Below are 17,799 nucleotides of genomic sequence, written 5' to 3'. Positions count from 1 at the left end.
AGTCTGTGAAATAGTCATTTCTATATGACCTGGCTAAATCCCATGACTCAGAGGGACCTCTCCTACATGTCACCTTCTCAGTATGTAATAGATAGAAAAGGTCCCTCTGGAATCTGGGAAATAGTCATTTCTATATGAGCTTGCTAAATCCCATGACTCAGAGGGACCTCTCCTACATGACACCTTCTCAGTATGTAATAGATAGAAAAGGTCCTTCTGGAGTCAGGGAAATAGTCATTTCTATATGAGCCAGCTAAATCCCATGATTCAGAATGACCTTTCATACATGACACCTTCTCAGTATGTAATAGATAGAAAAGATCCCTCTGGAGTCTGGGAAATAGTCATTTCTATATGAGCCGGCTAAATCCCATGACTCAGAGGGACCTCTCCTACATGACACCTTCTCAGTATGTAATAGATAGAAAAGGTCCTCCTAGAGTCTGGGAAATAGTCATTTCTTTATGAGTCGGCTCAATCCCATGACTCAGAGGGATCTCTCCTACATGACCTCTTCCCAGTATGTAATAGATAGAAAAGATCCCTCTGGAGTCTGGGAAATAGTCATTTCTATATGAGCCGGCTAAATCCCATGACTCAGAGGGACCTCTCCTACATGTCACCTTCTCAGTATGTAATAGATAGAAATGGTCCCTCTGGAATCTGGGAAATAGTCATTTCTATATGAGCTTGCTAAATCCCATGACTCAGAGGGACCTCTCCTACATGTCACCTTCTCAGTATGTAATAGATAGAAAAGGGTCCCTCTGGAATCTGGGAAATAGGAAATAACTATAAAGACTTTATTATCCACCGTTCACCTGTCTTACTTTAGTCAATGCTACAAAGTGAAACAAATAATAATAATAATGTCACCAAAGCTTTACCAGAATGGTTCTTGTGGAGAGAATGGGATTTATCTAATTCACTGTGACGCTAAATACTATGATAGATCAGGTCCAGGAGAATAAATGGTCCCTGAAGATTATAGGAAATAGACGGCTGCTATAGAGCTGGCCATTCTCCATTATTAGTGAGGACCAGGTCCTTCTGATTCATGGGAAATAGCCAATTCACTTTGACATGGCTAAATACTGTATCTATGCAGGACCTAACCACTAGGGGGCCAAAAGGTCCTTACCAGTTATGGGAAATAGACAGCTGCTGCAGAGTCGGCTAAATCCCATGACTGGGGAGGACCAGGTCCCTCCCAGTCATGGGATTTAGTCACAACCATGCCTGCCGGCACTCCAGGCAGCATAATGTGAGAGCTGTGATTCTCTAGGACCTCAGATGACATCATCACCATGTGATCAGTAACCTAGCAATATTACTGGTCACATGGCTATGAGGTCATCAAGGTCCTACCAGGAGTGTTGTGACAGAAGTTTGCCTTAACTGTGGAGCTTTTTTTGTGAAGATTACATCAGAAAAAGGTGACAGGGGCTGTTATGCTAATATACTGTAAACTACTGTATAGTGTGGGGGCCTGTATAGTGTGGGGGGCTGTATAGTGTGGGGGGCTGTATACTGTATATTGTGAAATGCTGTACTGTATACTGTGGGGGGCTGTATACTGTGGGGGGGCTGTATACTGTATATTGTGGAGTGCTATACTGCTGTACTGTATACTGTGGGGGCTGTATACTGTGGGGGGCTGTATACTGTATACTGTGGGTGCTGTATATTGTGGAGTTCTATACTGCTGTACTGTATAGTGTGGGGGGCTGTATAGTGTGGGGTGCTGTATCGTGTATAGTTTGGGGGTGCTGTATACGGTGAGGTGCTATACTGCTCTACTGTATACTGTGAGGTGTTGTAAACTGTGGGGTGCTGTATACTGTGGGCTGCTATACTGCTCTACTATATACTGTGGGGTACTGTATAGTGTGAGGTGCTATACTGCATACTGTGTGGTGCTGTATGCTATAGGGTGCTATACTGCATACAGTGGGGTGCTGGGGTGCACTGTAACGCTAGGGTGAGCCGAGCCCTGGTCTCCTTCCTGCAGAGCGGTGGCCACTTCCAGCCTGAGCCCAGCTGCCCAGAGCACTGATCCTGAGCCGCTGGAGTCTTCAGAACTGGAAGTATTTACAGTCATTCACTGTACTCTACCAGGTGTGTGGATTTTTTGTGTGTGTGTGTTGTGATGGAGGGCGTGATTGCCTGCTAAGGTGTGGGAAGGCGGGATCCAGGGGTCCTCGGTCTCGCCACGGACAACACCAGGGATCCTAGAAAAGTTTAAAGCCTGCTATTCTTGCTCCTCCTCCTCCTCCCCCCAGGCACCATCCTCCTCTGACTCCTCTTCAGACTCCTGCTGACTTGCCTCAGATGAAGTAGCCCCCATGGGAATTCATTCAGCATTGCGACTTCCTCATCTTCCTGCTCCTGCTCCTCGACGGCTTGATCAATGACATAACGCAATGCACGCTCCAGAAAGAAGGCGTAAGGTACGATGTCACTAATGGCACCCTGGCTGCGACTGACCAGTTTGGTGATCTCATCAAATGGCCTCCGAAGTCTGCATGCATGAGCAGCCACTGGCGCGGTAAAAAAAACAAGCTCCTCAGAACCTGTCCTGCCGCAGAGTTCGTACAGGTAGTCGTTAACGGCACGTTTCTGCTGGAGCAGCCTACCAAGCATATACAAGGTGGAGTTCCAGCGCGTCGGGCAGTCACAAACCAGACGTCTGACGGGCAAGTGATGTCGCCGCTGAACATCAGCAAGGCGAGCCATGGCCATGTAAGATCTTCTAAAATGGCCAGAGATTTTCCTGGCCTGCCGCAAGACGTCCTGTACCCCAGGGTATTTGGCAACGAATCGCTGCATGACTAAGTTCAGGACGTGTGCCATGCACGGCACTTGTGTCATTTTGCCCTGTTTCAGCACGCTCAGCAGATTGGCACCGTTGTCGCACACCACTTTACCAACTGTCAAATTGAGCGGGGTTAGACACTGATCGGCCTGTGACCACAGAGCTGTAAGGAGTGCAGGACCGGTGTGGCTCTTGGCTTCCAGGCACAACAGCCGCAGCACAGCATGGAAACGTCTCCTAGCATGTCGAATAGGTTCTTGGGAGCTGGGGGGGTGCAGCGGAAGAGGCAGTAGCAGTGGAAAAGGAGGAGTCAGCCGAGGAGGAGATGGAGGATGGAGTAGGAGGAGGAGAAGAAGAGGCAGGCCTGCAGGCAATCCGTGGCGGTAACACCAAATCCACACGGTTGCCACGGGTTGCATGCTTGACAGCCGTCAGAAGGTTCACCGAGTGTGCAGTAAAAGTTCTGTACATTCCTTGCCCGTGTTTGCTAGACCACGTGTCTGTGGTCAGATGTTTCTTGGCACCGACAATGTGTGCCAGAGATACATTCACTTGCCGCTGAACATGGCCATATAGCTCTGGGATGCCCTTCTGGGAAAAATATTTTCTTCTGGGGACCTTCCATTGCGGTGTGCCAATGGTAACAAATTTTCTGAAGGCCTCCGAGTCCACCAGTTTATATGACAGTAGTTGTCTAGCAGTTCCGACAAGACGGCAGTCAGCTGTTGGGCAAGAGGGTTATCCGGCGTCATTAACTTTTTACGTTCGAACATTTGGGCCACGAAAGCCTTTTGCCAGATGAATGCGACGACGGCACGGTGGAAGGTGGAGTGGAGGACAAATGGGAGGAGAGAGGAGAAGGAGAAGAGGCAGGACATGAAGCCTTGGGATTATGGCTTTGTGGGTTCTGACGGTGTTGCTCACTGGGCTCGGTAATGGGAGGTGCCTTTTTAAGGCGGTCGTCCCTAGGTGAGTGTTGGGCTTACCGCAACTTATGCTTTGACAGCACAGGCTGCAGATGGCAACACTATTATCAGCAGCTGACACGTTAAAAAAAGCCCACACTGCGGAGCCATGTGCCGGCATCCTGGGAGCGCCAGATGTGACCATGCATGGTGGATGGCTCGCTCCAGATACATTTGCAGTCTGCTTTTTGCCTCCTGTGCACTGCGAGTTCTGCCTGCTTCTCCTCCCTTTCTGCTGCTCCGTCTCTCCCTCTTAACTCCCCTCCTCTTCCTCTCTTGTGGGCACCCACGTGATGTCCATCAACAAGTCATCATCCTTACCTTCACCACCACTGATATTAGAGATCTCGGAGTAGGCAGCAACAGTGGGGACCACCCTCCTTGGGCTGATCTGGGTACTGTCATCAGACCGCTGGGTGGCGGCCGTTGCTACCTCCTCTTTCTCATACGATGCCAAGAATGGCTGCGCATCGGTATGGTCTGGGAATGGATGGGAAAATAATTCCACTGACTCGAGTGGAGTGGCTATGGAGGTGGTGGCGGTGGTGTCTTTGGGAGTGCACACAGTAGAGAGTGAGGAGGGTGCTGATACAGAGGATGAGGAGGGTGCAGAAGCGGAAGGCTGAGTGAGCCACTCAACCAACTCCGGTGCACCTTCTCCAACTTTCCACTTAGGCTCCAGCCTGGTGCACCTGCCCGAGCCCTACCACTCCTTCAGTATGGCCTGCCTCTTCCTCTGCCTGTCATTTTCAAAATGACCCTGTGACAAAGTCCCTATCGTAGAGCAGTATTTCTGGAAGCAGGTATATCGCAGGCCTCAATCAATATTTGGTGGAAGCCGGTATATCAATACCCTCTATCAGTATTTTGTGAAAACAGGTATATAGAACGCAATAATGAGTATTTGCTGGAAGCCGGGAAATAAATCCCCTTTAACAATATTTGTGGGAAGCTGGTGTATCGCAGGCCTCAATCAATATTTTGTGGAAGCCGGTATATCAATCCCCTCTATCAGTATTTTGTGGAAACTGGTATATAGAACCCAATAATGAGTATTTGCAGGAAGAGGTATATCAAACCCCTTAATCAATATTTGGTGGAAGCTGGTGTATCGCAGGTCTCAATCAATATTTGGTGGAAGCCGGTATATCAATTCCCTCTATCAGTATTTTGTGGAAACAGGTAAATAGAACCCAATAATGAATATTTGCTGGAAGCTGGTAAATCAAAACCCTTAATCAATATTTGGTGGAAGCTGGTGTATCGCAGGCCTCAATCAATATTTGGTGGAAGCCGGTATATCAATACCCTTTATCGGTATTTTGTGGAAACAGGTATATAGCACCCAATAGTGAGTATTTGCTGGAAGCTGGTAAATCAAACCCCTTAATCAAAATTTGTCGGAAGCTGGAGTATCGCAGGCCTCAATCAATATTTTTCGGAAGCCGGTATATCAGTCCCCTCTATCAGTATTTTGTGGAAACTGGTATATAGAACCCAATAATGAGTATTTGCAGGAAGAGGTATATCAAACCCCTTAATCAATATTTGGTGTAAGCTGGTGTATCGCAGGCCTCAATCTACAGGGAGTGCAGAATTATTAGGCAAGTTGTATTTTTGAGGATTAATTTTATTATTGAACAACAACCATGTTCTCAATGAACCCAAAAAACTCATTAATATCAAAGCTGAATATTTTTGGAAGTAGTGTTTAGTTTGTTTTTAGTTTTAGCTATTTTAGGGGGATATCTGTGTGTGCAGGTGACTATTACTGTGCATAATTATTAGGCAACTTAACAAAAAACAAATATATACCCATTTCAATTATTTATTTTTACCAGTGAAACCAATATAACATCTCAACATTCACAAATATACATTTCTGACATTCAAAAACAAAACAAAAACAAATCAGTGACCAATATAGCCACCTTTCTTTGCAAGGACACTCAAAAGCCTGCCATCCATGGATTCTGTCAGTGTTTTGATCTGTTCACCATCAACATTGCGTGCAGCAGCAACCACAGCCTCCCAGACACTGTTCAGAGAGGTGTACTGTTTTCCCTCCTTGTAAATCTCACATTTGATGATGGACCACAGGTTCTCAATGGGGTTCAGATCAGGTGAACAAGGAGGCCATGTCATTAGATTTTCTTCTTTTATACCCTTTCTTGCCAGCCACGCTGTGGAGTACTTGGCCGCGTGTGATGGAGCATTGTCCTGCATGAAAATCATGTTTTTCTTGAAGGATGCAGACTTCTTCCTGTACCACTGCTTGAAGAAGGTGTCTTCCAGAAACTGGCAGTAGGACTGGGAGTTGAGCTTGACTCCATCCTCAACCCGAAAAGGCCCCACAAGCTCATCTTTGATGATACCAGCCCAAACCAGTACTCCACCTCCACCTTGCTGGCGTCTGAGTCGGACTGGAGCTCTCTGCCCTTTACCAATCCAGCCACGGGCCCATCCATCTGGCCCATCAAGACTCACTCTGATTTCATCAGTCCATAAAACCTTAGAAAAATCAGTCTTGAGATATTTTTTGGCCCAGTCTTGACATTTCAGCTTGTGTGTCTTGTTCAGTGGTGGTCGTCTTTCAGCCTTTCTTACCTTGGCCATGTCTTTGAGTATTGCACACCTTGTGCTTTTGGGCACTCCAGTAATGTTGCAGCTCTGAAATATGGCCAAACTGGTGGCAAGTGGCATCTTGGCAGCTGCACGCTTGACTTTTCTCAGTTCATGGGCAGTTATTTTGCGCCTTGGTTTTTCCACACGCTTCTTGCGACCCTGTTGACTATTTTGAATGAAACGCTTGATTGTTCGATGATCACGCTTCAGAAGTTTTGCAATTTTAAGAGTGCTGCTTCCCTCTGCAAGATATCTCACTATTTTTGACTTTTCTGAGCCTGTCAAGTCCTTCTTTTGACCCATTTTGCCAAAGGAAAGGAAGTTGCCTAATAATTATGCACACCTAATATAGGGTGTTGATGTCATTAGACCACACCCCTTCTCATTACAGAGATGCACATCACCTAATATGCTTAATTGGTAGTCGGCTTTCGAGCCTATACAGCTTGGAATAAGACAACATGCATAAAGAGGATGATGTGGTCAAAATACTCATTTGCCTAATAATTCTGCACTCCCTGTATATTTGGTGGAAGCCGGTTTATCACACCCCTCAATCAATTTTTTGTGGAAGCTGGTGTAATACACACCTCAATCAGTATTTTGTGGAAGCAGGTATATTGCACCCCTGAATCAGTTTTTTGGGGGGCAACAACTATATCACACCAGTTGCAATTAGTTATTCCAATAGCGCTTGTCCCTCTATCTAGCTGCAGTATCTCAGCAGAACCGCACACAACTGCTGCACAATACAAATGCACTATAATATACTTTCTATGTTAGAAGGTATATTATAGGTATATCACACCTCTCAATCAGTTTTTTTGGGGGGCAACAGGTATATCACACCTGTTGCAATTACTTATTCCAAAGCGTTTGTCCCTCTATCTAGCTGCGGTATTTCAGCAGCAAAGCACACAACTTCTGCACAATACAAATGCACTATAATATACTTTCTATGTTAGAAGGTATATTATAGGTATATCACACCCCTCAATCAGATTTTTTTCTTTGGGGCAAACAGGTATATAACACCAGTTGCAATTAGTTATTCGAATAGCGTTTGTCCCTCTATCTAGCTGCAGTATCTCAGCAGAACCGCACACAACTGCTGCACAATACAAATGCACTATAATATACTTTCTATGTTGGAAGGTATATTATAGGTATATCACACCCCTCTATCAGTTTTTTAGGGGGGGGCAACAGATGTATCACACCTGTTGCAATTACTTATTCCAATAGCATTTGTCCCTCTATCTAGCAGCAGTATCTCAGCAGAACCGCAAACAACTGCTGCACAATACAAATGCACTATAATATACTTTCTATTTTAGAAGGTATATTATAGGTATATCACACCTCTCTATCAGTTTTTTTTTTTGGGCAATAGGTATATCACACCTGTTGCAATTACTTATTCCAATAGCGTTTGTCCCTCTATCTAGCTGCGGTATCTCAGCAGCATCGCACACAACTGCTGCACAATACAAATGCACTATAATATACTTTTTATGTTAGAAGGTAAATTATAGGTATATCACACCCCTCAATCAGATTTTTTTGGGGGGGCAACAAGTATATCACACCAGTTGTAATGACTTATTCCAAAGCATTTGTCCCTCTATCTAGCTGTGGTATCTCAGCAGCAACGCACACAACTGCTGCACAATACAAATGCACTATAATATACTTTCTATGTTAGAAGGTATATTATAGGTACAGTACAGACCAAAAGCTTGGATACACCTTCTCATTCTAAGAGTTTTCTTTATTTTCATGACTATGAAGGCATCAAAACTATGAATTAACACATGTGGAATTATATACATAACAAACAAGTGTGAAACAACAAAAAATATGTCATATTCTAGGTTCTTCAAAGTAGCCACCTTTTGCTTTGATTACTGCTTTGCACACTCTTGGCATTCTCTTGATGAGCTTCAAGAGGTAGTCCCCTGAAATGGTCTTCCAACAGTCTTGAAGGAGTTCCCAGAGATGCTTAGCACTTGTTGACCCTTTTGCCTTCACTCTGCGGTCCAGCTCACCCCAAACCATCTCGATTGGGTTCAGGTCCGGTGACTGTGGAGGCCAGGTCATCTGGCGCAACACCTCATCACTCTCCTTCATGGTCAAATAGCCCTTACTTTCAAAGTTTTCCCAATTTTTCGGCTGACTGACTGACCTTCATTTCTTAAAGTAATGATGGCCACTCGTTTTTCTTTACTTAGCTGCTTTTTTCTTGCCATAATACAAATTCTAACAGTCTATTCAGTAGGACTATCAGCTGTGTATCCACCTGACTTCTCCTCAACGCAACTGATGGTCCCAACCCCATTTATAAGGCAAGAAATCCCACTTATCAAACCTGACAGGGCACACCTGTGAAGTGAAAACCATTTCAGGGGACTACCTCTTGAAGCTCATCAAGAGAATGCCAAGAGTGTGCAAAGCAGTAATCAAAGCAAAAGGTGGCTAATTTGAAGAACCTAGAATATGACATATTTTCAGTTGTTTCACACTTGTTTGTTATGTATATAATTCCACATGTGTTAATTCATAGTTTTGATGCCTTCAGTGTGAATTTACAATTTTCATAGTCATGAAAATAAAGAAAACTCTTTGAATGAGAAGGTGTGTCCAAACTTTTGGTCTGTACTGTATATCACACCCCTCAATCAGATATTTTTTTTGGGGGCAAACTGGTATATCACACCTGTTGCAATTACTTATTCCAATAGCGTTTGTCCCTCTATGTAGCTGCGGTATCTCAGCAGAACCGCACACACCTACTGCACAATACAAATGCACTATAATATACTTTCTATGTTAGAAGGTATATTATAGGTATATCACACCCCTCAATCTGTTTTTTGTTGTTGGGGGCAACAGGTATATCACACCAGTTGCAATTACTTATTCCAAAGCTTTTGTCCCTCTATCTAGCTGCTGTATCTCAGCATCAACGCACACAACTGCTGCACAATACAAATGCACTATAATATACTTTCTATGTTAGAAGGTATATTATAGGTATATCACACCCCTCAATCAGATTTTTTTTTGGGGGGAGCAAACAGGTATATAACACCAGTTGCAATTAACTATTCCAATAGCGTTTGTCCCTCTATCTAGCTGCGGTATCTCAGCAGAACCGCAGACAACTGCTGCACAATACAAATGCACTATCATATACTTTCTATGTTAGAAGGTATATTATAGGTATATCACACCCCTCAATCAGATTTTTTTTGTGGGGCAAACAGGTATATAACACCTGTTGCAAATAGTTATTCCAATAGCGTTTGTCCCTCCTATATAGCTGCGGTATCTCAGCAAAACCGCACACAACTGCTGCACAATACAAATGCACTATAATATACTTTCTATGTTAGAAGTTATATTATAGGTATATCACACCCCTCTATCAGCTTTTTGGGGGGCAACAGGTATATCACAGCTGTTGCAATTACTTATTCCAATAGCGTTTGTCCTTCTATCTAGCTGCGGTATCTTAGCAGAACCGCACACAACTGCTGCACAATACACATGCACTATAATATACTTTCTATGTTAGAAGTTATATTATAGGTATATCACACCCCTCTATCAGCTTTTTGGGGGGCAACAGGTATATCACACCTGTTGCAATTAGTTATTCCAATGGCGTTTGTCCCTCTATCTAGCTGCAGTATCGCAGCAGAACTGCACACAACTGCTGCACAATACAAATGCACTATAATATACTTTCTATGTTATAAAGTATATTATAGGTATATCACACCCCTCTGTATGTCACACCTATCGATAGCACACCTATACTAGTCCTTAAAAGGACTTTTGTGGCAATATTAGCTAGCGTTTGGTGTCCCTAGGAGTCTGTCCCTCCTCCACACAGCAACCTCTCCCTACACTGGCAAAAAACAGAATGTAAAATGGCTGCCAGATCGGGTTTATTTATAGGGTAGGGGGTGTGGTCATGTGCTGAAACGTCTCAATTGGCTGTCCTGTCCCACTTGATGGATGTGTCATGGGTCAAAGTTGTGCATAATGCAAATTATATGGCGCCGGCGGACAACGCCATATGTTTGCCTGTTCGGCAAACTGCGAACGAGCAAAGTTCGCTGCGAAACGACCTCCGGGCAAACCACAACGCCATCTCTACCCTTCACATCTGGACACAACTTGGACAGTCATATTTCTAAAATCCTGTATCCTGCAGTGGACATTACAGCCACCATTAGAGAAGGGTGCCATAACTCTCTTACTTGCCTAAGTCCATACATTGTTATTTTGGAAGAATTGCATTGTCCACAGTTGGAACTGTGTCTGCTGTAATTGGATGTACTATAACTACTGTTGTGCACTAGATTAAAGAGGGACATTTATTCTTCTACCTGTGGCCTGGTTTTCTGACTCCTGCACTATATGCTGGCCATTGTACTCCACTCTCTGCCTTGCACCCATACATCATCACCAGCCACCTTCAGGCAGGAGCCTGAGAGTCAGGGTGCCCCCTCCTTTCACTGCACGGCCCTAGGGAGCAAAGTTCTGAATATGACAGACGTTCTACTATGATAGATTGTGATAGCCAGGGTGACTACCACTCCCATCCCGCGCTCCAGCTCCTCAGGGGCTTGTTGCATAAGCAGTTGCAAGATTAATCTGACAACATTGATCTCATGGCTGTAGAATAAAATGAGCATGTGAAAAGCCAACGCGCCGAACCTTGTGTCTCAAACATATATAAAAGTATTAGGTTTTCTGCTTTTAGGGTATAAATGAATGATTCGATTAATATACACATACACATGGGAGGAGATTTATCAAAACTGGTGCAAAAGAAAACTGGCTTAGTTGCCCATAGCAACAAATAAGATTGATCCTTTCTTTTTCCAAAGGAGCTCTGAAAAATGAAAGGTGGAATCTGATTGGTTGCACCAAACCAGTTTTCCTTTATACCAGTTTTGATAAATCTCCCCCATGTTGCATACATTTCCCATGCAGAAATTGACCTGTGGAGCAGATCTTGAATTCCGCAGCATGTCACTTGTGTGGATTTTCAGTGCAGATTTCGCCCTTTGAAATGCAAAAGATAAGATCAGGGGCAATTCATGACCGATGCATGCGGTTGTATTATTGTAACGGATCTGTTTTTGCAGATCCATAACGGATCCGCACAAAAAAGAAGGGTGAAAGTAGCCTAAGCCTTTGAGATCCAGCCCCCTGGATCTCACAGGCAGGAAGGCTGTAAGTGTATTACAGTGTGTAATACACTTACAGCCAATGCATTACAATACAGAAGTATATCGACCAGCTCTATAAGAATATCACATGATCCACCCTGTCAGGTGAAAACTGTGCCAAAACAGCCATTTATGGTCACCTTCCCTCACAAAAAGTGTAATACCAAGCGATCAAAAAGACGTATTTAGCCCAAAATGGTACCAATCAAACCATCATCTCATCCCACAAAAAATGAGACCCTACCTAAGACAATCGCCCAAAAAAATTTAAAAAATTATGGCTCAGAAAATGAGAACACAAAAAACGAGATTTAATTCTGTTCAAAAATGCATTTACTGTGTAAAACTTAACAAAAATAAAAATGATAGACATATTAGGTATCATCACGTCTGTAACAACCTGATCTATAAAAATATCATATGATATGCCCCCTCAGGAGAATGCTGTAAAATATATATTTTTTAAACTATGCCAAAACAGACATTTTTTGTCACCTTGCCTCACACAAAGTGTAATACCAAGCGATCAAAAAGTCTTATGTACCCTAAAATGGCACCAATGAAAATCCCACAAAAAATGAGCCCCCACATAAGACAATCACTCAAAAAATAAAAACCGATGGCGCCCATAAACCAATCCATCAATTCTGCGCTGCAAAAGCCATATGGCACTCTTTCCATTCTGAGTCCTGCCATGTTCCCCCACAGCAGTTTACCACCACATATGGGATGTTGCCATATTCAGGAGAAAATGGGTAACACATTTTGGGTGCTTTATCTCCTGTTACCCCTTGTGAAAATGAAAAAATTTAGGCTAAAGCAACATTTTATTGGAAAAATTAAACTTTTCATTTTCACACCCAAGTGTTTTCAAATACCTTAAAACGCTCAGGGGGTCAAAGTGCTCAGTACCCCCTTAATATATTCTTTGAAGTGTGTAGTTTCCAAAATGGGGTTATTTTTTGAGGGTTTCCACTGTAGCGGTACGTCGGAGTCTCTTCAAATATAAAATGGTGCCCAAAAACCATTCTAGCAAAATCTGCCTCCAAAATCCATATGGCGCTCCTTTCCTTCTGACCACTGCCATGTGCCCATAGAGCAGTTTACCACCACATATGGGGTATTTCTGTAAACTTCAAAATCAAAGTAATGCATATTGAGGTTTAGTTTGCTGTTGACCCTTGCTGTGTTGCAAGAAAAAATTGATTAACATGAAAAATCTGCATAAAAAATGAAATATAAAAATTTCGCCTCCATTTTCCTTTAATTCTTGTGGAACACCTGAATGGTAAACAACGTTTGTAACATCAGTTTTGAATAATTTGAGGGGTGTAGTTTCTAAAATGGGGTCATTTATGGGTGGTTTCTATTATATAAGCCCCTTTATAACTGAATTGGTGCTTAAAAAAATGGATTTGGAAATTTTGGTGAAAATTTGAAAAATGGCTTCTAAACTACTAAGCCTTCTAACGTCCTAAAAAAATAAAATGACATTTACAAAATGATGCCAACATAAAGCAGACATATGGAGAATGATGACTGATAATTATTTTATGAGGCATTACTATCTGTCTTAAAAGTAGAGAAATTCTAATTTAGAAAATTGTGAATTTTTTCAAATTTTTGTTAAATTGTGAATTTTTTTCAAATTTTTGGTAAATATGGGATTTTTTTTAAATAAAGGAAAAATATATTGACTCAAATTTAGCACTGTCGTGAAGTACAATGTGTCATTGTCACGGAACCATGAACCAGACGTACAACAAGAGATAAGTGAAAATAAGAAGGCTTTATTGAAAATAAAGCTGTAAAGCAAAAGTCCAAACGGATGGTGAAACCGAGCAGAGTCTTTGCGAAGCCAGAGGTCAGGAACCAGAAGGGTAGTCAGACGAAGCCAGGATCAGGAACCAGCAGGGTAGTCAGACGAAGCCAGGATCAGGAACCAGCAGGGTAGTCAGACGAAGCCAGGATCAGGAACCAGCAGGGTAGTCAGACGAAGCCAGGATCAGGAACCAGAAGCAGCAGCAGTCTTAGAAGCATGTGAACACAAGAGGACCAAGCAAGGAACTGAAGCCACAGACCTCCTATATATATGAGCTAGGCATCCAGCTCCTCCCAGGGGAAGGAGGAGCCGCAGGGTGGAAGGCTACAAGAAACCCAGAAACCAAGATGGCCGCCAGCACATGTCAAACGAAGGAGAGCAGCAAGCAGGTAAGACCATGACAGTACCTCCCCCTCAAGGGCCCCTCCTCCGCGGAGCACGAAACGGTTTCTGAGGGAAGCGTGCGTGGAAGGCTCGGAGCAAGGCAGGAGCATGGACATCTGCGGAGGGAACCCAGGAACGCTCCTCTGGACCATAACCACGCCAATGGACCAAAAACTGCAACCGACCGCGGACCAGGCGTGAGTCCAGGATATTGCTCACCTCATATTCCTCACGATTGCCCACTTGGACCGGACGAGGCCGAGGAACCGAGGAAGTGAAACGATTACACACCAGTGGCTTCAACAGGGAGACATGAAACACGTTGGAGATCCGCATGCCAGGAGGAAGCGCAAGGGCATATGCTACCGGGTTTACCCTGCGAAGCACTCGGAAGGGACCAACAAAGCGAGGCGCCAGCTTGGGAGTGGGCACTCGAAGGTTGAGGTTGCGGGTGGACAACCATACACGGTCTCCGACCTGGTAGGAAGGAGCAGGCGCTCGTCTGCGATCAGCCTGGAGTCTCTGGCGCTGCGCAGAGACCTCAAGGGACTTCTGGATCTGTACCCAAGAAGCACGTAGGACAGAAAGGTGATCCTCCACAGCCGGAATATCCTGGGGAGAGAATACCTCCGGTAACACGGCAGGTTGAAACCCATAATTGGCCATGAAGGGAGACGTCCCAGAGGAAGAGTTCACCGCCGTGTTCCTGGCAAACTCAGCCCAAGGCAGGAGGTCAACCCAATTGTCTTGGTGATCGGAGACATAGCAACGAAGGAATTGCTCCAAGGCCTGATTGGATCGTTCTGCGGCCCCATTGGACTGAGGGTGGTAGGCCGAGGAGAAGGAGAGATGAATCCCCAACTGGGAGCAAAAGGCGCGCCAGAACCTGGACACAAACTGACTCCCCCGATCCGACACAATCTCCTTAGGCAAACCATGCAACCGGAAGGCCTCCCTGGCAAAAATCGTGGCCAACTCTTGTGCAGAGGGTAACTTCTTGAGAGGAACACAGTGGCACATTTTGGAAAACCGATCCACAATCATGAGAATGACCGTATGGCCTCGGGATGCAGGGAGGTCCACAATGAAATCCATCCCCAGGTGTGACCATGGGCGCTCCCCGGTGGCTATGGGTTGCAGAAGGCCCAACGGAAGGTGCCGAGGGGACTTACTCTGGGCACAAACGGAGCATGCCGCTACATATGCGGCGATGTCGGAACGTAGGGAAGGCCACCAGAACAGACGTGAAACAGCCCAGGACAGCTGATTCTTTCCAGGATGCCCCGCGGTCTTGGAGTTATGGTAGGTTCGCAACAACCGAGTGCGCAACTCCTCAGGCACAAAACATCTGCCGTTGGGTCTCCCAGAGGGAGCACCAGATTGAGCCGCCAAAATCTGCTCACCCAGGGGAGAGGTCAGGCTGGTGCGAATGGCGGCCAGGATCTGATTCGGAGGTATGACCGAAGTCGGAATCGACTCCTCCCTGGACAGCTCGGAGTACTGCCGTGATAAGGCATCCGCCCTGATGTTCTTGGAACCGGGTAGGTAGGAGACCACGTAATTAAAACGTGACAAGAACAGAGCCCATCTGGCCTGACGTGGTGTCAATCTCTTGGCCTCAGAAAGGTAGGTCAGATTCTTGTGGTCCGTCAGGATGAGAACCGGAACCACCGAACCCTCGAGCAAGTGCCTCCATTCTTTAAGGGCCTGCACGATGGCCAATAACTCCCTGTCACCAATCTGATAGTTGCACTCCGCGGAAGACAGTTTCCGGGAGTAAAACCCACAAGGAAGCAGAGGACCCTCTGGTGTTCTACGCTGAGACAGAAGGGCGCCTACTCCCGTCTCAGACGCGTCCACCTCGAGGACAAAGGGCAACCCAGGGTTGGGATGCGACAGAATCGGAGCCGACACAAAGGCGGACTTTAGGGCCTCAAAAGCTCGGATGGCCTCGAGCGGCCAGACCTGGGAATTACTGCCCTTCCTGGTCAGATCCGTGAGAGGCTTGGCCAGCATGGAAAAGTCCCTGATGAACTTCCGATAATAATTGGCGAAGCCCAAAAAGCGCTGCAGGGAACGAAGACCACTGGGCTGGGGCCACTGTAAGACAGCCGAAACCTTCTCAGGATCCATGGAGAACCCCTCAGCGGAAATGATGTAACCTAAGAAGGTTACCTGGGATCGGTGAAATTCGCATTTCTCAAGCTTACCGAACAGCTTGTTCTCTCGTAACCGTTGCAACACTCGTCTGACATCCAGAATGTGGGCCTCCATGGATTCAGAATATACCAAGATGTCATCCAAATAGACTACCACACACTGCTGCAACAGGTCACGGAAAACATCGTTGATGAATTCCTGAAAGACTGCGGGCGCATTGCACAACCCAAAGGGCATAACCAAGGATTCGTAATGACCGGTCCTGGTGTTAAACGCGGTCTTCCACTCATCGCCCGCCTTGATCCTTACCAGGTTATATGCCGCCCTCAGGTCGAGTTTGGTAAAGACCGTGGCCCCTTTAAGGCGATCGAACAGCTCGGAAATCAAGGGTATCGGGTAAGCGTCTAGATCGTGATGCGATTGAGACCCCTGTAATCGATGCAAGGCCTCAACTCACCGCCCTTCTTTTTCACAAAGAAAAATCCAGCCCCTGCCGGGGACGAAGATTTGCGAATGTGTCCGCGTGAAAGCGCCTCCCTCACGTACTCCTCCATGGCCTCATTCTCCGCTACCGACAGTGGATAGACTTTGCCACGAGGAGGAACGGCACCAGATTGTAACTCTATGGCACAATCGTATGGGCGGTGCGGAGGTAGGGCAACCGCGCGCACCTTATCGAATACATCCCGGTACTCCTCGTATTCAGGAGGCAACAGAGAGTCCGAGGAAGTACACAGCAACTTGACAGACTCATGGATGCAACTAGCCCCACACTGCGGTGACCACGAGAGGATCTCGACCGATCTCCAATCGAAAGTCGGATTATGCTTCTGGAGCCAGGGGTACCCCAAGACCACCGAGTAGTGTGGAGACGAAATAACCTGGAGGCAGACCGACTCTCTGTGAACGGCACCAATGGTTATCCCCACTGGAAGGGTCTCATGAGTCACGTGTGGCGGCTATCGCCTCAAGAGCCAGTGGGGAACCTCGAGCCTGCAGAGGAATGGAATTGGCGGCAGCGAACACACTATCAATGAACAAACCACCAAACCACCAGCACCAGAGTCCACCAACGCCTGGGTCGTCACCGAGCCCCCGACCCAGGAGAGGACAACAGTGATCAGTGGTTTGTCAACACGGGAAACCGGGGACGAGGAGACTCCACCCAAGATCTGCCCCCGACAGGATCTCAGGGTACGAGCGTTTCCCTGACGGTTCGGACATGCCAACCGAAAATGCCCACCGAGACCACAGTACATGCATCGGCCCTCGCGTCTCCGGAGTGCCCTCTCCCCCTCGGACAGGCGAGCAAACCCCAGCTGCATGGGTTCACCCCTAGACAAGTCATCCCCAGGAGGCGTGGGAGGAGAGGGAGGCACGGGTGGGACAGCAAACGTAGGCACCAATCTGTTAGAAGACCTCCGCAGGTTCTCCTTAAAGGAAGGTCTCTCCCTGAGTCTGGTGTCAATCAAAATCAGGAAAGAAATAAGAGACTCGAGCTCAACTGGTAGGTCCTTAGCTGCAACCTCATCCTTCAAGGCATCCGAGAGACCATGAGAGAAAGCAGCGACCAGAGCCTCATTATTCCAGCCCACCTCTGCTGCCAGGGTACGAAACTCAATGGCGTATTCAGCTACGGATCGTGAACCCTGTCTGATGGACATAAGGAGCTTCGCAGCAGAGGCAGCACGAGCCGGCACATCGAATACCTTCCGAAGAGAAGCAACAAAACCGGAAAACTCGGCAACCACCGGATTGTTGTTCTCCCATAAAGGGCTGGCC

Source organism: Bufo bufo, chromosome 1, assembly GCF_905171765.1.
Source record: "Bufo bufo chromosome 1, aBufBuf1.1, whole genome shotgun sequence".
In the NCBI taxonomy this organism is placed as follows: Eukaryota; Metazoa; Chordata; class Amphibia; order Anura; family Bufonidae; genus Bufo; species Bufo bufo.
The sequence above is the reverse complement of the archived record's forward strand: the minus strand, read 5'-3'. Positions refer to the sequence as shown.